This window comes from Bos javanicus, chromosome 11 (genome assembly GCF_032452875.1).
Source record: "Bos javanicus breed banteng chromosome 11, ARS-OSU_banteng_1.0, whole genome shotgun sequence".
Lineage (NCBI taxonomy): Eukaryota > Metazoa > Chordata > Mammalia > Artiodactyla > Bovidae > Bos > Bos javanicus.
Window position 1 is genome coordinate 58,743,271 of NC_083878.1, and position 20,508 is coordinate 58,763,778.

The 20,508-nt window shown below is 37.6% G+C and overlaps 1 long non-coding RNA gene across 1 annotated transcript; it reads right to left on the reverse strand.

Annotated features, from left to right (window-relative positions):
- Positions 1 to 524: 524 nt before the first annotated feature.
- On the reverse strand, positions 525 to 11,966 carry LOC133256537 (uncharacterized). Its single transcript, XR_009739242.1, has 3 exons — positions 11,691 to 11,966; positions 1,134 to 1,215; positions 525 to 796 (listed from the first exon to the last, which is right to left on the reverse strand). It is a non-coding gene; the product is annotated as an uncharacterized LOC133256537 (long non-coding RNA).
- Positions 11,967 to 20,508: the final 8,542 nt, after the last annotated feature.

Consider the following 20,508-nt stretch of genomic DNA (forward strand, 5'->3'; position numbering starts at 1 on the left):
AATCACTCAGCTCCATCTAAGTAACATTTCAAGGTTGCAATTAAAGTACATTTATTTGTCATGAAAAATTTATAGACATAAAATAACTGTAGGTGATAAAAATCATCTTATTTTTAGGGTATAATCAACTTTATATATTTGTAATAATACTAGGATTCCTAGCCATAGTATATTATACTATAAACCATACTTATATTACTGCCACTTGTTACAAATTTAGCCAACTGTTTATAGAACTGAAAATATTGTCATTTTTTCTGTTTAATTTAAAGCAAATGTGATTATTTTATATATTATTTTAAGAACATATCTTGAGTATCTTCTTATATGAGATATAAAAGTAGCTTATTTCTCAGTAATTGTTTTCTCCCTATAAAAAAATAAAAACATTTTCCCTAAAAAAAGAGCTTATCTTCTTTTAATCAAAAAGCTTTCTGCTACTTATAATTTTTCCTATTAAAACATATATTTTTCCCTAAACTATAAAGGAGATATGAGGTTGTGTGTTGATCGGTACTTTACATTCTGTGTTGACAGTTTCAGCAAATTCCTCTTTTCCAATAATATTGATAAAATAACAAATTCAAATATATGAGTTTACCATCATTAGATTAATTTGCTAGGGCGATCATAACAACTACCACAGATTGGGTGACTTAAACCACAGAAATTTATTTTCTAAGAGTTCTGGATGCTAGAAGTTCAAGATCAAGATGTTGGCAGAATTGGTTCTTTCTGAGTGCTCTGATGGGGGCAGAGCCTGTTCCAGGTCCCTTTTTGTTTCATAAACTGAAAGCTGGAATCAGCACAGAAGAGAAAGTTCAGTGCCCCCAAGTCTTCATCACAGCTCCATTAGGTAATGAATATAAAGTCCACTAGTATCCTGGCATTCTGTCATTAATAAATCTTGCTGCTTTTTCCCCCTACATATTTCTTTCACTTCTTTCTGGACAGTCTCTTCACACATATTGCCTTAAGGGGGTTACAGAAACTCTTTTCCATCTTTTACTGTTTTAAAAATGCCTCTCTTACATGAGTTTTACATCACAGTATATAAAAAGAAGAGACAGTTTGACCTATTTAGATGTATTAAAAGTTTGGTAAGATGTAATGAGACTGATTATTTTACTTACAGAGAGCAGTCCAGTTATTCTATGGTCACCACATTTCACTGTATACCTGATGAATTTAATGCCTTCTATCTAGCAGTTCTATCTATACAGTGAGAAATAGCGAAAAGAGAAAACCACAAACAGGCTTTAGTAGGTTGATCTTAGGGACTCTCCTCATGTATGAACTAGTTAGTGCTTACTTCTCTTTTTCTGCACTTTGGGATGAGGGATTAAATAAGCCTGGTTTGTTCCTTGGTTTATTTATACCTAGGGGCTCTTCTACTAAGTTTGGCTACAGTCTTTTTAAGAGACCCCTATATGTTATCTGTGAATGCAATCATATCAAAGACTCTCAGACCATTTTGGCCTTATAACAGAATCAGATAATGGAACTTTAAAATTAATAATAATGTAGCCCTTGTAGTGAACCCCTTGTTCTTAGTTCATTAATTTTAAGTTGTCCAAGTTATCTAAACTAACAATCCCTTCTGATTACAACGTACTTTAGAGCCAGACAACTAGAGCCAGACATCCTGGAATGCAAAGTCAAGTGGGCCTTAGGAAGCATCACTATGAACAAAGCTAGTGGAGGTGATGGAATTCCAGCTGAGCTATTTCAAATACTAAAAGATGATGCTGTTAAAGTGCTGCTCTCAATATGCCGTCAAATTTGAAAACTCTGCAGTGGTCACAGGACTGAAAAAGGTCAGTTTTCATTCCAATCACAAAAAAGGGCAATGACAAAGAATATTCAAACTACCATACAATTGCCCTAATTTCACATGCTAGCAAAATAATGCTTAAAATCCTTCAAGCTAGGCTTCAACAGTATGTGAACTGAGAACTTCTGGATGTACAAGCTGGATTTAAAACAGCAAAGGAACCAGCAATCAAATTGCCAACATCCAATGTATCATGGAGAAAGCAAAAGAATTCCGGAAAAATATCTACTTCTGCTTCATTGACTATGCTAAAACCTTTGAAACTGTGGATCATAACAAACTGTGGAAAATTCTTAGAGACAGAAATACCAGGTGAACTTACCTGCTTCCTGAGAAACTTGTATGCAAATCAAGAAACAACATTTAAAACAAACATGAAACAAAAGATTGGTACAAAATGGGAAAGGAGTACATCAAGACTGTATATTGTTACCTTCCTTACTTAACTTATATGCAGAGTACATCATGCAAAATGTCAGGCTGAGTGAATTACAAACTGGAATCAAGATTGCTGAGAGAAATATCAAGAACCTCAGATATGCAGATGACACCACCCTTATGGCAGAAAGTGAAGAGGAGCTAAAGAGCCTCTTGATGAAAGTGAAAGAGGAGAGTGAAAAAGTTGGCTTAAAACTCAACATTCAAAAACAAAGATCATGGTATCTGGTCTCATCACTACATGGCAAATAGATGGAGAAACAATGGAAACAGTGAGAGACTTTATTTTCTGGGGCTCCAAAATCTCTGCAGATGGTGACTGCAGCCATGAAATTTAAAGATTCTTGCTCCTTGGAAGAAATGCTATGACAAGCCTAGACAGCATATTAAAAAGCAGAGACATTACTTTGTCAACAAATGTCTATATAGTCAAACCTATGGTTTTTCTAGTAGTCATGTATGTATTTGAGACCTGGACAATAAAAAGGCTGAGTGCTAAAGAAGTGATTCCTTCAAACTGTAGTGCTAGAAAAGACTCTTGAGAGTCCCTTGGACAGCAAGGAGATCAAGCCAGTTAACCCTAAAGGAAATCAGTCTTGAACATTCATTGGAAGGACTGATGCTGAAGCTGAAACTCCAAACCTTTAGCCACCTGATGCGAAGAGGTGACTCACTGGAAAAGACTCTGATGCTGGGAAAGTAAGACGGAAAGGGAATGACAGAGAATGAGACAATTGAATGGCATCATCGACTCAATGTGAGTCTGAGCAGACTCCAGGAGATAAGGAAGGACAGGGAAGATTGGCATGCTGCAGTCCGTGGGGTCACAAAGAGTCGGACATGACTGAGCGACTGAACAACAACTGTGCTACTTTAGGACTGACACAAGATCATGTGTTAAAGGCTTTACCACTTAGAAAATGAGCTGCTGATGCTTCTTCTTCTTTAAAAAAAAAAAAAACAACTATTATATCATTCCCCAAAGTAGGTGATATATTAAAATTTCTATTCTACAGAACCCTTGCACATTAAGTATGATTAATGAGCATGTGATCTTTGGGAAACTCACAAGAAGAGTAAATTCTTCCTTTGAGTAATCCAAGATCAATAGACAAGTGGATTGTCACCAGAAGTAATATCACCATGTGTTCCCTATGGATCCATTCTCAAAAGAGGATAATCTAATTAAGACAGACAAGTGGTTCTAAAAATTATTTCATAGGAGAACCACTAAAGGAAATTTTAAAATCAATTCCCAGATCTTACTCCAAACTTAATATCTTAAATGCTGGAATCCAAGAATAGCTATTTTCTGAAAATTCTAGAGGTGGTTTTTATGCAAAACCAGAGTTGAAAACCACTGTGATAGCTTATGGACCAAATAATGAACTAAGAATGCATTAAGTGGTCCTCTCTACAGTCTAATGTTATGAAGTTTGCAATTGATTAATTAATCTTACATTCATCAGAAAGTGTCCTGCTGTTATCATTCCAGAGGAAAAATAAATTGAATAAACATGTCATTAGCATATTCATTTTGAAGCAAAAAAATGGAATTTTGTTGGCACTTTAAATTATCTTGCTTTACTACTAATATTATTGTAACCTAATAGTGATAAGTACTTGCTGACGATTAAAGTCTATGAGAAGCACTTAGTATGGTTTCTAAAATGTATAGAAGATGATGCATAAAAAATTTATAAAAAATTTAAACATAAATGTTCAAAATGTATAAAAATATTTTCCTTTGAATGAATTAGAAGAAAATATTCAATCTAGCTGAAGTGCAAATTAAGAAAACGAATATAGTAATAACCATTAAATTTTTAATATAGCAATCTACATAGTTGTAATAATACAGACAGGCTTTATTGATAAGGAAAATATATATATTTATATAACAATTAAGTTTTCTTCATTACCACATTATGAATGGTGAGATATAATTACTTTCAACTTTAGAACAAAACAAAGATTCCTGAGATAAGCAATAGAGTCTTCAAAATTCAGTCTCATGACAAAAGGAATTGGAACATTGCTTCTTTTTCATGTAGTAGCAGAATATTTGCTACTGAACCATCTATTTCTAAAATCGAGTCTGGAAAAATAAAATCCTGTCCATATAAAACTATCTTATTATCTATTGTCTGAGGAAGTCTTACAAATAGCTGTGAAAAGAAGAGAAGTGAAAAGCAAAGGAGAAAAGGAAAGATATAAGCCTCTGAATGCAGAGTTCCAAAGAATAGCAAGAAGAGATAAGAAAGCCTTCCTCAGCAATCAGTGCAAAGAATAGAGGGAAAAACAGAATGGGAAAGACTAGAGATCTCTTCAAGAAAATTAGAGATACCAAGGGAACATTTAATGCAAAGACGGGCTTGATAGAGAACAGAAATGGTATGGACCTAACAGAAGCAGAAGATATTAAGAAGAGGTGGCAAGAATACACAGAAGAACTGTACAAAAAAGATCTTCACGGCCCAGATAATCACGATGGTGTGATCACTGACCTAGAGCCAGACATCCTGGAATGTGAAGTCAAGTGGGCCTTAGAAAGCATCACTACGAACAAAGCTAGTGGAGGTAATGGAATTCCAGTTGAGATATTCCAAATCCTGAAAGATGATGCTGTGAAGTGCTGCACTCAATATGCCAGCAAATTTGGAAAACTCAGCAGTGGCCACAGGACTGGAAAAGGTCAGTTTTCATTCCAATCCTAAAGAAAGGCAATGCCAAAGAATGCTCAAACTACCGCACAATTGCACTCATCTCACATGCTAGTAAAGTCATGCTCAAAATTCTCCAAGCCAGGCTTCAGCAATATGTGAACCGTGAACTTCCTGATGTTCAAGCTGGTTTTAGAAAAGGCAGAGGAACCAGAGATCAAATTGCCAACATCCGCTGGATCATCGAAAAAGCAAGAGAGTTCCAGAAAAACATCTATTTCTGCTTTATTGACTATTCCAAAGTCTTTGACTGTGTGGATCACAATAAACTGTGGAAAATTCTGAAAGAGATGGGAATATCAGACCACCTGATCTGCCTCATGAGAAATCTGTATGCAGGTCTGGAAGCAACAGTTAGAACTGGACTTGGAACAATGATCCATGTTTGGACTGGTTCCAAATAGGAAAAGCAGTACGTCCAGGCTGTATATTGTCACCCTGTTTATTTAACTTATATGCAGAGTACATCATGAGAAACACTGGGCTGGAGGAAGCACAAGCTGGATTCAAGATTGCCAGGAGAAATATCAAGAACCTCAGATATGCAGATGACACCACCCTTATGGCAGAAAGTGAAGAAGAACTAAAAAGCCTCTTGATGAAAGTGAAAGAGGAGAGTGAAAAAGTTGGCTTAAAGCTCAACATTCAGAAAACTATGATCATGGCATCTGGTCCATCACTTCATGGCAAATGGATGGGGAAACAGTGGAAACAGTGTCAGACTTTATTTTGGGGGGCTCCAAAATCACTGCAGATGGTGATTGAAGCCATGAAATTAAAAGACACTTACTCCTTGGAAGGAAAGTTATGACCAACCTAGATAGCATATTCAAAAGCAGAGACATTACTTTGCCAACAAAAGTCCGTCTAGTCAAGGCTATGGTTTTTCCAGTGGTCATGTATGGATGTGAGAGTTGGACTGTGAAGAAAGCTGAGTGCCAAAGAATTGAAGCTTTTGAACTGTGGTGCTGGAGAAGACTCTTGAGAGTCCCTTGGTCTGCAAGGAGATCCAACCAGTCCATCCTAAAGGATCAGTCCTGGGTGTTCATTGGAGGGACTGATGCTAAAGCTGAAACTCCAATACTTTGGCCACCTCATGCGAAGAGTTGACTCATTGGAAAAGACCCTGATGCCGGCAGGGATTGGGGGGCAGGAGGAGAAGGGGACGACAGATGAGATGGCTGGATGGCATCATTGACTCGATAGATGTGAGTTTGAGTGAACTCTGGGAGTTGGTGATGGACAGGGAGGCCTGGCGTGCTGCAATTCATGGGTTCGCAAAGAGTCGCAAATGACAGAGTGACTAAACTGAACTGAACTGATCTATTGTAAAACACATCGAGTCTCCCTGTGGAGATATTTATCCTCAGAGATGTTTATTCTTTAGATGTTCTCTACAGAAATGTAAAGAAGTATATCATTGTAATTTATTGAAAAGAAACACTTTAACTTTTCAACGGAAACATGTTGGCAGATACATGGAGACATAACACATTGTCACCAAGTGAGAGGACATGTTTTGATAAAGACTTTTTTTTGAGTTTGTTTGAGGCCCATGAAGTCTAATAGAGCACATGAAAGTGATGTCTTCAAGAAAATGTGGGATTATTTTATATCTAATTGTACAAATGATTATTCACAAGTCATTTTATTCAATCATAACTGTCATCATACCTTGAAGACTCGAGCTAAACTTTCAGTGATACTATTTGGTGAAAAATAGAAATATTTTAAACTTTGGTCAGATTCTTGAAGTACTTTTATATAGAAGGTAGAGGACAAAATAATTAAGAGTTGAGACAGTTCAGCATTACAGCCTATGGATTAGGGCTAAGTTCTACCAAAGTTCTGCCTAAAGATTAGATGGGCCATTCTGGGCTCATTTACTTAATATGTGGTTCAATTCTTCAACAATAATATAAAGTTTATAATAAATAGCACATAAGTTGTTGTTCGGTTGCTCAGTTGCTAAGTCATGTCTGACTCTTTGGGACCCTATGGCCTGCAGCAAACCAGATTTCCTTGTCCTAACTATCTCATAGAGTTTGCTCAAATATCGGTCCATGGAGTCAGTGATGCTATCTAACCACCTCTTCCTCTGTCACCCTCTTCTCCATTTGCCTTCAATTGTTCCAAACATCAGGGTCTTTTCCAATGAGTAGGCTCTTTGCATCAAGTGACCAAAGTATTGAAGCGTCAACTTCAGCTTCAGTCTTTTCAATGAATATTTAGGGTTGATTTCCTTTAGGATTGACTGGTTTGATCTCCTTGTTGTCTAAGGGATTTTCAAGGGTCTTGTCCAGTACCACAATTCAAAAGCATCAATTCTTTGGTGCTCTGCCTTCTTTATGGTCCAACCCTCACATCCATACACTACTACTGGAAAAATCATAGTTTTGACTATAAGGTCCTTTCTCAGCAAAGTGATCTCTCTGCTCTTTAATACTCCAGGTGTCACTAGTGGTAAAGAATCTGCCTGCCAATGTAGGATACATAAAAGAAGTGGGTTTGATCCCTGAGTCAGGAAGATCTCGATTAGGGCATGAAATCCACTCCAATATTCTTGCCTGGAAAATTCCATGGTCATAGGAACCTGGCAGGCTATGGGTCTGTAGGGCTGCACAGAGTTTGACATGACTGAAGCAACGTAGCACACACTCATGCTAGGTTTGTCATAGCTTTTCTTCCAAGAAGCAAGAGTCTTTTAATTTCATGGCTGCAGTCATCAACCACAGTGATTTTAGAGCCCAAGAAAATGAAATCTTCCACTGTTTCCACTTTTTCTCATCTATTTGCCATGAAGTAATCAGGCTGGATGCCTTGATCTTAGTTTTCTGAATGTTGAGTTTTAAGCCAGCTTTTTCATTCATCTGTTTCACCTTCTTCAAGAGGCTCTTTAGTTCCTCTTTCTGTTCAGTTTAGTTCAGTCCAGTCACTCAGTCGTGTTCGACTCTTTGCAGCCCCATGAACTGCAGCAGCATGCCAGGCTTCCCTGTCCATCACCAACTCCTGGAGTCCACCCAAACCCATGTCCATTGAGTCAGTGATGCCATCCAACCATCTCATCCTCTGTCATTCCCTTCTTCTCCTGCCCTCAATCTTTACCAGCATCAGGGTCTTTTCCAATGAGTCAGCTCTTCACATCAGGTGGCCAAATTATTGGACTTTCTATCATTAGAGTGGTATCATCTGCATATCTGAGGTTATTGATATTTTTCCTGGCAATTTTGATTCCAGCTCATGATCAGTCCAGTCTGGCATTTTGCATGATATACTCTGCATATAAGTTAAATACAAAAGGTAACAATATACAGCCTTGACATACTGCTTTCCTAATTTTGAACAGTCTGATGTTTCGTGTCTGGTTCTAAGTGCTGTTTTTTGACCTGTATACATGTTTCTCAGGAGATAGGTAGAGTTATGAATAAATTATAATAATTATACATACCACTTAGTACAGTGTCTAGCACAAAGGAATTGTGTAACCTAGGAGGACTCTGTGGGGCTCCTGGTCACAGAAGCCTTTTTTATCCCCGTTTCTGTAGGCAAGACTCCAGTCTTCATAACCTTCCCTGAGTTCCAAAGGGCAGATTTTAACAGTTGCTAATCAAGGAAAAGAAGTAAGAAACCACCTGAGGCAAGATTACAAAAATCAGAGAAGTTCACCAAGATTAGGAGACCAACCACCTGAAACCTGGAACACACCCTAATCTTGTCAGCACACTCTCACCCTTGAACTATTGCTGTAAAATTCCTCACCATATCCTCCTCCCAGGTTGGGAGCAATGGATTTTTGAAGCAGGAGCCCACTTTGTCCTGCTTTGCCTGGCAAAACAATAATGCTATCCTTTTCTACTTCACCCAAAACTCTGTCTCCAAGATTTGATTTGGCAATGGTTTATACAAAGACTGAACTTTGGGCATCAAATGCTCAGTAACTGGTGGCTACTGTGGTGTATGTAAATCAAATACAACACACATGTGTATCATTTATTAACTACTCCACCTTATATAAGGATTTGAGAACTATATTTAATGTACACATTCATATGTTCATTTCATGTTTATCAGTTATCTTATCTGACTGATTCAGATATCAATTGGCATTATGTGATATCCTGTTTTCTACATCATCTTTAAAACTAGCAATAGTATTAAATTAAAAGAAACATGTAAACCGTGGTAAATATCCAGTTTCAGTAAACTGAAAAACATGTTAAACAATTCTAAATAGATAGACTTTTTCTTATCTTTTTCTTCTTTTAAACAGGATACATGCCTATACATGTAAGGCTTTGTCTTTTTTAAAGTTAATTGAATTTTTTGGTTTGTGTAAAGTTAACAGAGAAGATATAAACCTTTATAAAAAAATCATACTACACATTTTCAATATTCTCTGAAATAGACACTTCTTTGCAAGAGTACTTTTCTATTTAAATTTGCATATCCAAACAGGTTTTTAAGAAAATGGATGATTCTTATGCTCTGAAATTGTATAACCATTGAATGTTGATAATTTCTGATTTTAAATTTATGCAATAAAGAAATTAAATTTGAAAAATATGTCATAGCTAGAGAAATAAACTATTGCTAAAATTAAGTAGATATTACTAGATAAAATATTACCACAAAATATTTCATAAATAAGAATGATATTTCATGAGGTTTTACCCTGAAATAGTGTATGTCTCAGAAAGATTTTTATGTCATTATGTCACATAGATTATATTAAGTAGTAATTACTGCTAACAAAGTGTAATATTGCAAAAATTACCACAGACATTCTTTTATGAACATAACTTTATAAAAAATAAGAAAGCTATTGCTAAAGCTATCAAAACAATCCCCTCTGAAATTTGAACTATAATTGCCATTTTTATTCTGTCCCGTGAGACACAGAGGAATTCAGGAGGCAGCTGACAATCCACACATGTAATTATGTTTCTCCCTATGTTTGAACTGTTAGGTAGAATTTTTGCTAATAAATCTTTAAACAAATAGTACCCCATTCCCTTCATCTTAAGCTTGGTTAGTCTGGGATCAAGAGAAATTCAAACACAGGGTAGAAATGGCATATTGTGTTTCTGTGCCCTCTACTCAAAACTTATTCTGTAACATCGAGGAGCTAAGGAATCACAAGAAATAAAGGATAGTTTAGACATTGCCTAGCAACACCTCATAAAATGAAAGATAGAAGACTCATCAGAAATGAGAACAGGTGAAATCATATAAAAACTATTTTAGACATACTGTCTAAGTCATCTAGGAGGAAAAAAGAGCTAAACAGAAATGGGCTCATTTTCTGTGCACCAGAGGAGCAATAGAGGAGGAGAGAGAAATAGACATACTCCTCTAGTCATCACTGCAAACTCACATCTTGGAAGTAAAATTTTAATCAGAAATCATAAAAAATGAATTCCAAATGTAAAGTAGTAAGATATAAATCTAATATAAAAACAAATAATTGTGCCAAAATAGTAATAGTTCTTGCTTCAATGTGGGGTCCATAGACCATTTCTAGTTCTTATCATTTTATGAAATAATAGCTAAATCTGTCCTTCATTTTAAAATTTAAAGGTTTTTATATTAAATATATGTTTCTTTGTAATCACTGAGCATATTGACTTTTTTTGCAAATGGCTCTCAATAGTATTAATAGTAAGATTCAAGATTTCCTCTAAGGCAGTTGTGATAGAATGCAAAAATAAATTGTGGAGAATTGAAATAGGAGGGAAGGGGATAGGGCACAAACTTTAAAAGATGACAACATAAATTGCTGTCATAAAAAGATGACAACATAAACTGATAAGAACAAAATAGGTCCAAGATAGGGAACTAGTCCATTTCCACTAGACCTTAAGTCTCAGTATACACACATTGTAACACATCAGCGAGCTAGATGGCACACCCACAGGCACCATGGCAGTTCTGAGGCCAATCATCAAAGACCAAAAAGTGGGAGGCGGTCCAGCTCCTGGAAATCCCCACCTGTTCCTCAAAATAGTTGGAATATTTATCTGACTTAGCCTATGAAATTACCCAGCCTATGAAAAGTAACCATGCCTTCTGAGGGACACTCTTGCATTCTAGGATGGCCACACCATCTGTGAAGTGTGTTTCTTTCTAAATAAATTCACTTCTTACCTGTCACTTCGGTTCTCACTGAATTCCTTCTGTGAAATGAATCAGGAAATTACTACCAGGCAGTTTTTAGGAAAGGGAAGAAACACAGCCACTTTGTGTGGAGATAATATTAGGGTAATACAATCTGTCTTAATATAATCTAGCTTTTGGTTGAAACCACTATGCATGTCAGGAGTGAGAAGATAAAATGGGGAAACAAATCAGATCAGCAGTGTGAAGTGGCTAGCTTCTGAGTAGGTTAGGGTACATATGCTAAGATGTCATCCCATATAGTGCTAGTGGTAAAGAATTTGCCTGCCAATGCAGGAGACGAAAGAGATACGGGTTTGTTCCCTGGATCAGGAAGATCTGAAGATCCCCTGCAGTAATAAATGGCAATCCATTCCAGTATTCTTACCTGGAAAATTCCATGGACAGAAGAGCCTGGCAAGTGACAGTCCATGGCTGTCAGACATGGCTGAGCACAGCACCCAGCTGTCACTATGCAAGGTGTGGCCAAAAAATAATAAGTTGCTTGCCTGTCAGTTAAGTAAACAAACAATGTTGCCTACCTTTCTGGTAAAAAACATTTGCTGTCTTCCTTCAAGCCCTCAGACCCTGCAGCCACCCCCAGGTGTGCCCTAGGGGGAATTCAGGATAACACAGGAATCAACCAGAGATAGTTAAGGAAGAAGGTATTAGCCATTCAGTGTCTGACTCTTTGTGACATCATGAACTGAAGCCCACCAGGCTCCTCTGTCCATGGAATTCTCCAGGCAAGAATACTGGAGTGGATTGCCATTTCCTTCTCCAGAGGATGAAGTTCTCCCATACTGCAAGCAGACTCTTTACCAACTTAGCCATCAGGGAAGCTAATAGTTAAGATGCATATCAAAGGAATAATTTTCAATAAGTCATTCTTACATCTTCCCATGAAAAGAAAAGCACTAACATCATGAACTTGAGCTGTGTGTGTTTGTTGTCGGTTTTTGTAAATTAACAATGATGGTTTGATATTCAACCACATTTTTTTTTCCAGCAAAACTTCTGTATATCCTGACTTTTCCCTTACCTTTTCAGATCAGTTTCTCAGTGGTATCTGAGCAGCTGTCTTCTGGGCTGTAGTCTTCATTAAGGTCTCCAAACAATATAAAAATTGCAACTTTTAAGTTGTGTGTGTGTATATATATATATATATATATAAAACCCTTCCGTCCTGCCCCTTCTATAATTTACCTGCCCCAGGTAAATGTTTCTAAAATATAAAACTGAAAGTGTTAATCACCTGCTCAAAACTGCAATGTCTTTTATTCTTCTCCTGATAAAGTGTAATTGTCACAGGGTTAGTGGTAGATTTGGCTGAAACCAGAAAACTTTAAGGGCTTCCCTGGTGACTCAGATGGTAAAGAAACCACCTGCAATGTGGGAGACCTGGGTTCAATCCCTGGGTTGGGTAGATTGCCTGGAGGATGGCATGGCAATCCACACCAGTATACTTGCCTGGAGAATCCCCATGGACAGAGAAGACAGGCAGGCTACAGTCCATGGAGTTACAAAGAGTCAGACATGACTGAGTAATTAAGCACATCAGAGATGGAAGTTGTAATTAACATTCCCAAGAAGACAAAGCCTTTTATATATCTTATTTTGACAGGGAAGAAATAAAAGTCATGAATTAGAACAAGCATGGCGATTGTCACTAGCAGGGTCTGACTGTGGCTCAGACTTTGTCACACACAGGTTAGTGTCCTGAATTCCATACCACTCGAACTTCAACACCTCTTTCCACAGTTCTGATCACATGATAAACACTCAACAAAGATTTGTTGAATGAGTGAAAGGAGTTCTCTGGAGAAGTGAATGAATTCAGAGGAAGAAATGAATGAAAAAAAAAAAAGTCAAATTAAAAGGTACTTGAGGCTTAGTATGAGTAGATGTCAGAGGGGAAACCTAGACGGATATAGCTCTTACCTCTCAGGTTTATTATAATGGCTACTGGACTAAGTGTACTAACACCACAACAACCAATAGTTGTGTTAATGTAGTAACAACCATGTACTGGGGAGCAGTATGATCACACATTAACTCAGCGCTTACCTGACATTGTCTCATTCATTCTTTAAGATAACCTTTGAAGAAATGTCACCATTGTGTCTATTTCACATATATGTACACTAAAGTTTCAGAGTGATTAATTACTATCCTATGTCATCACAATGAACAAAGCTAGTGGAGGTGATGGAATTCAGGTGAGCTATTTCAAATCCTGAAAGATGATGCTGTGAAAGTGCTACACTCAATATACCAGCAAATTTGGAAAACTCAGCAGAGGCCACAGGACTGGAAAAGGTCAGTTTTCATTCCAATCCCAAAGAAAGGCAATGCCAAAGAATGCTCAAACTACCACACAATTGCACTCATCTCACACGCTAGTAAAGTAATGCCCAAAATTCTCCAAGCCAGGCTTCAGCAATACGTGAACTGTGAACTTCCAGATGTTCAAGCTGGTTTTAGAAAAGGCAGAGGAACCAGAGATCAAATTGCCAACATGAGCTGGATAATGGAAAAAGCAAAAAAGTCCCAGAAAAGCACGTACTTCTGCTTTATTGACTATGTCAAAGCCTTTGACTGTGTGGGTCACAATAAACTGGAAAATTCTGAAAGAGATGGGAATACCAGACCACCTGACCTGCCTCTTGAGAAACAGATATGCAGGTCAGGAAGCAACAGTTAGAACTGGACATGGAACAACAGACTGGTTCCAAATAGTGAAAAGAGTACATCAAGGCTGTATACTGTCACCCTGCTTATTTAACTTCTATGCAGAGTACATCATGAGAAATTGTGGGTTGGAAGAAGCACAAGCTGGAATAAAGATTGCCAGGAGAAATATCAAGAACCTCAGATATGCAGATGATACCACCCTTATGGCAGAAAGTGAAGAGGAACTAAAAATCCTCTTGATGAAAGTGAAAGAGGAGAGTGAAAAAGTTGGCTTAAAGCTCAACATTCAGAAAACGAAGATCATGGCATCCGGTCCCATCACTTCATGGGAAATAGATGGGAAACAGTGGAAACAGTGTCAGACTTTATTTTTTGGGGCTTCAAAATCACTGCAGATGGTGACTGCAGCCATGAAATTAAAAGACACTTACTCCTTGGAAGGAAAGTTATGACCAACCTAGATAGCATATTGAAAAGCAGAGACACTACTTTGCCAACAAAGGTCCGTCTAGTCAAGGCTATGGTTTTTCCAGTGGTCATGTATGGATGTGCGAGTTGGACTGTGAAGAAAGCTGAGTGCCGAAGAATTGATGCTTTTGAACTGTGGTGTTGGAGAAGACTCTTGAGAGTCCCTTGGACTGCAAGGAGATCCAACCAGTCCATCCTAAAGGAGATCAGTTCTGGGTGTTCTTTGGAAGGAATGATGCTAAAGCTGAAACTCCAATACTTTGGCCACCTCATGCGAAGAGATGGCTCATTGGAAAAGACTGTGATGTTGGGAGGGATTGGGGGCAGGAGGAAAAGGGGACGACAGAGGATGAGATGGCTGGATGGCATCACCGACTCAATGCACATGAGTTTGAGTGAACTTCAGGAGTTGGTGATGGACAGGGAGACCTGGCGTGCTACGATTCATGGGGTTGCAAAGAGTCGGACACGACTGAGCGATTGAACTGAACTGAACTGATGTCATATTTAGTACATAGTGTGACAAGAAGAAAAAAAAGCTAAAATTATAAGTAAGGCCATATTGTGTAGTGACTTAGATAGTTATCCTAGTTTGGACTGTGAAAGCTATGAGACCTCCTTGGGTATTAATTCAACCATCTAAATAAAATTGTCAAATAAATGTTCACCTATATGAAATAAATAGTATGTGATGACTGGGAAAGATATCACTTAATACTTACTGCTATTTATGATGGTAACATTCACATGTGTGTAGACTGGGCTTCCATAGTGGCTCAGACAATAAAGAATCCTCCTGCAATGCAGGGGACATGATTTCAATCCCTGTGTAGGGAAGATCATTCCCTGGAGAAGGGAATGGATACCCACTCCAACCACTCCATTATTCTTGCCTGGAGAATTCCATGTACAGAGTAGCCTGGTGGGTTGCAGTCCATGGGGGCTCAATGAGTCAGACTCAATGGAGAGATTAAAACTTTTACTTTTGTGTAGAGTAGGATTTTTATTGGTTCCACCATGTCTCATGAATCACACAGATTTTCCTTCCAGTCTTTTATATGCTTTCATTAATTTTCACTTGTTTTAGTTCACAAAATATGTAAGGCTGCTTACAACGCATTAAAAAATTAACAGGGAAAAGTCAACTGATGGAAAAGCAAAACTGTTCTTAATATTATGATGAGAAAATATTTCCTTCTGGATATAATTCATGCGTTTTCCCTGAGGGATCAGGAGCTAAATAAACTGAGAGCAAGTGACCAAGAGAAAGAATGAAGGGACACTATTGTGAGAAACATGAAAAATGGCAGAAGAGATGAATAATGTGGATTTTTCATATTTAAGAAAGATTTTCCTCAGATTTTAAACATTGAGATGTTAGTATTTCAGACAGAAATGAACAGAAAAAAAAATCTTATATATTCATTGCTTATGAAATTCAATCAATATGCCTACTTTGGAGACAGTTAGGACTAAGTAGAAGCCCCAGAATCCAAGTTGTCAGTAGTAACTCAGATTAGCCTCCAAAGAGCAATTCCTAAAAACAGAAACATGTAATCTTGATTCTGTATGTTTTATTATCAGCATGAGATAAAATAGCACTCTTTTTGTCAACCGTGCATTGGAAGACCATGGTTAAGATAAAGGTTAATCAGAGTTATGATAGTACCTCCAGTTCAGTTCAATCACTCAGTCATGTCCAACTCTTTGTGACACCATGGACTGCAGCACCCAGGCTTCCCTGTCCATCACCAATTCCCAGAGCTTGCTTATACTCTTCTCCATTGAGTTGGTGATCCCATTCAACCATCTCATCCTCTGTCATCCCCTTAAATCTTTCCCAGCCTCAGGGTTTTTTTCAATGAGTCAGTTCTTTGATTAAAGTGGCAAAAGTACTGGAGTTTCAGCTTCAGCATCAGTCCTTTTAATGAATATTCAGGACTGATTTCCTTTAGGAGTCCAAGGAACTCTCAAGAGTCTTCAACACCACAGTCCAAAAGCATCAATTCTTCAGTGCTCAGCTTTGTTTGTAGTCCAACTCTTACATCCATACATGACTACTGAAAAAACCATAGCTTTGACTAGATGGACCTTTGTTAGCAAAGTAATGTCTCTGCTTTTTAATATGCTGTCTAGGTTGGTCATAACTTTTCTTTCAAGGAGCAAATGTCTTTTAATTTCATGTTTGCAGTCCCCATCTGCAGTTTGTGGAGCCCAAGAAAATAAAGTCTGTCACTGTTTCCATTGTTTCCCCATCTATTTGACACAAAGTGATGGGACCAGATGCCATGATCTTAGTTTTTTGAATATTCAGTTTTAAGCCAGCTTTTTCACTCTCCTCTTTCACTTTCACCAAGAGGCTCTTTAGTTCCTCTTCATTTTCTGCCATAAGGGTGGTTTCATCTGCAGATCTGAGGTTATTGATATTTCTCTGGGCAATCTTGATTCTAGCTTGTGCTTCCTCCAACCCAGTGTTTCTCATGATGCACTCTGCATCTAAGTTGAACAAGCAGGATAACAATATACAGCTTTGACATATTCCTTTTCCAATTTTGGAACCAGTCCATTGTTCCATGTCTCCTTCTAACTGTTGCTTCTTGATTTGCATACAGATTTCTCAGGAGGCAGGTAAGGTGGTTTGGTATTCCCATCTGTTTAAGAATTTTTCGCAGTTTGTTGTGATCTACACAGTCAACGGCTTTGGTGTAATCAATAAAGCAGAAGTAGATGTTTTTCTGGAACTCTCTTGCTTTTCTGATGATTCGATGGGTGTTGGCAATTTGATCTCTGGTTCCTCTGCCTTTTCTAAGTACAACTTGAATATCTGGAAGTTCATGGTTCATGTACTGTTGTAGCCTGGCTTGGAGAATTTTGAGCATTACTTTGCTAGCATGTGAGATGAGGGCAGTTGTGTGGTAGTTTGAACATTCTTTGACTTTGTCCTTCTTGGGATTGGAATGAAAACTGACATTTTCAAGCCCTGTGACCACTGTTGAGCTTTCCAAACTTGCTGGTATATTGAGTGCATTACTTTCACAGCATCATCCTTTAGGATTTGAGCTAGCTCAACTGGAATTCCTTCACCTCCACTAGCTTTGCTCATAGTGATGCCTCCTAAAGCCTACTTGACTTTGCATTCCTGGATGTCTGGCTCTAGGTGAGTGATCACACCATCATTGTTATCTGGGTCATGAAGATCTTTTTTGTATAGTTCTTCTGTGTATTCTTGCCACCTCTTCTTAATATCTTCTGCTTCTGTTAGGTCCATACCATTTCTATCCTTTGTTGTGCCCATCTTTGCATGAAATATTCCCTTGGTATCTCTAATTTTCTTGAAGAGATCTCTAGTCTTCTTGAAGAGATCCCTAGTACCTCTACGGAGATGGTAATTGTGCAGCATATAAGGCAAGCATGGAGGTAAATACATAACTAATGAAGGATACAATCATTTAACAAACTATTTTCATACACACAGTTTATAAATTTGGGGTTATAACACCACTGTCTTTTAAATTTTCCTTTTGAAAGTAAAATCACCCATTTTATATTAGAGCCTAAATTAAGATATGCTTTTGTGCTAAGGAGAAAAAAAGAACTGAATTAAGAAAGGAAGTTAAAAATATATACATAATGCTACCACTCTGTGTGCACCTCTGTCCAGTCCATGCATAGACTATTGGCTTTAATAAAAGGATACAACTAAGGGTACAATGAAAGGATACACTTAAGCAGGAGGTCAGTTTCTGCATTGTTTTCCATTAATGCAGGCTCCCCATGATTTTTCTTCAGATATTATCTTGTCTGTATGGTTTTCCTGCAGGATTGGTGGGGGCTAATGCTAGTGAGAGCTAGTCACTCTTGAGCTACTTAATTCTTCATTGCTACTTCTTTAAATTTAGGAAGAGAATCAACAAGTTAGGCAATGCATTGTGTGCATTCAGTAGAGCATACATCAGGAGTTAGGTTAAATGTTACCTAGAGATTTCATTTGTATAATTAAGATTTTAGAAAGACAGAATAGGCAAACACTAAATGGGCTAAAAAGCTTATTACAAATCCTCACTTGTCCGACATCATTCTGTTCTGTAGGATTGGGGCAAAGGTCTGGTTTCAGTAATTTTATGGTGACACAGGGTACTGTATTCTTAGAGTGGACGATGCCAACATAGGTCTGTAGAATAAACTTGGTGACAATTTTAGTTGCCCACTTACATATACGATCAAAGCAAGCTGCAATTAGTTTGATGCCCACAACATATAGATTATTGTGAGCAATACTGTTATTGCCATTCTCTTGAATCCAGTTCTTGGAATTGTGCTAACCATAGATTGAATATTGCTCAAGATGGAGCAGCTTATGTTGTGGACACAGGCTGGCTATCTTGTAGTTAGCTTTTTCCTGCTGGTGTCAGTTATAGTATCGGTAAAGCAACTAGAAATGTGCATCAGACACTGAAAGATTCTGTGACCTTATTGTCCTAATCATTAACTGCTTAAGCCTGCTCTTTTGTGATTCAGAGAGGCTCGGGAAACCAGATTTTCTGCACGCAAAGACAGGAGCCATGGAAGAGCCTTTGTACTTGGGCAGCCCCAGGGGCTCAGTTTCAGTGATATGTTGATGGGTTAAAGAAACTATCCGGAAGATAATGGGTTTTTCAACTAGTATGTATAATCTTTTTCATAATTTATAAATATCATTTTCTAATTTAGCATTGCTTTTTAACTTCTGCTTCTCTAATTTTTCATCTTTTCTTTTGGAAACTTTAATTTTCAGTATACTGTTGTCTTTAGTATGTCTAACCTATTACATCTCAATAACCTAATTTACTTTTTTAAAATGTTTATCTGTATCATTTTTCTGAAATATTATGTCTGTTGTTACTCCAAATTATATTAATGATTCTATTTTTGCTACTGCTTTTTACTTTCTTTATGATTCTTCCTTTCTTGTTTCCCTTTTAAATTTACTACTTAGACTAATTTTCCTAATTAGTCTATTTTCTCCATTTTACGCTCTGCTTCTGATTCATGGGGATCATGCTCTATTACCATCTATTTGGTATATCAGTTTTCTGTGTTTTCCTTCTGAAGTTTCAATTCATTCATATTCAGAGATAAGATCACTTTCAAATTATGAAATTTTTATTTTCCTCTTTTCTTAACCATGGAATCAATGTTGTTGTTGTAGCTTGTCTTGCTTTAAATTATCTTTAAAGAATGTCCAGACAACAGATTTGTCTACTACTGTAGCATAAAGGAATTGCCTTTATGTATACTTGTGCTTTCTGTTAGGTAAAGAAGGGACAGCTATGAAGAGCCCCATGTCTGTACTCCCAGAGTTTGCTCAAACCTGTGTCCACTGAGTCGATGATTCTATCCAACCATCTCATCCTCTGCTGCCCCTTTTCCTGCTGCCCTTAATCTTTGCCAACATCAAAGTCTTTTCCAAAGAGTTAGCTCTTCACATCAGGTGGCCAAAGTATTGGGGCTTCAGCTTTAGCATTTGTCCTTCCAATGAATATTCAGGGTTGATTTTCTTTAGAATTGACTGATTTGATCTCCTTGCTGCCCAAGGTACTCCCAAGAGTCTTCTCCAGCACCACAGTTTGAAAGCATCAATTCTTTTGGGCTCTGTGTTCTTTATGATCCAACTCTCACATCCATCCATTACTATTGGAAAAACCATAGCTTTGAATAGATGAACCTCTTTTGGCCAAGTAATGTCTCTGATTTTTAATATGCTGTTTAGATTTGTCATAGTTTATCTTCCAAAGGGCAAGTGTCTCCTAATTTCATGGCTGTGGTTGCTTTCCGTAGCAATTTTGGAGCCCAAGTAAATAAAGTTGGCTACTGTTTCCATATTTTCCCCATCTATTTGTCATGAAGTGATGGGACTAGATGCCATAATCTTAGTTTTTTGAATGTTAAGTTTTAAACCAGCTCTTTCAAGTTTTTTTATCACTTTCATCAAGAAGCTCTTTAGTTCCTCTTTGCTTTCTGCAACTAGTGTAGTGTCTTCTGCACATCTGAGGTTATTGATATTTCTCCCAGCAATCTTGATTCCAGCTCCTGAGTCACCCAGCCCAGCATTTTGCATGATGTACTCTGCATATAAGTTAAATAAGCAGAGTGACAATATACAGCCTTGATGTACTCTTTCCCCAATTTTGAACTAGTCTGTTGTTACATGTCTGGGTC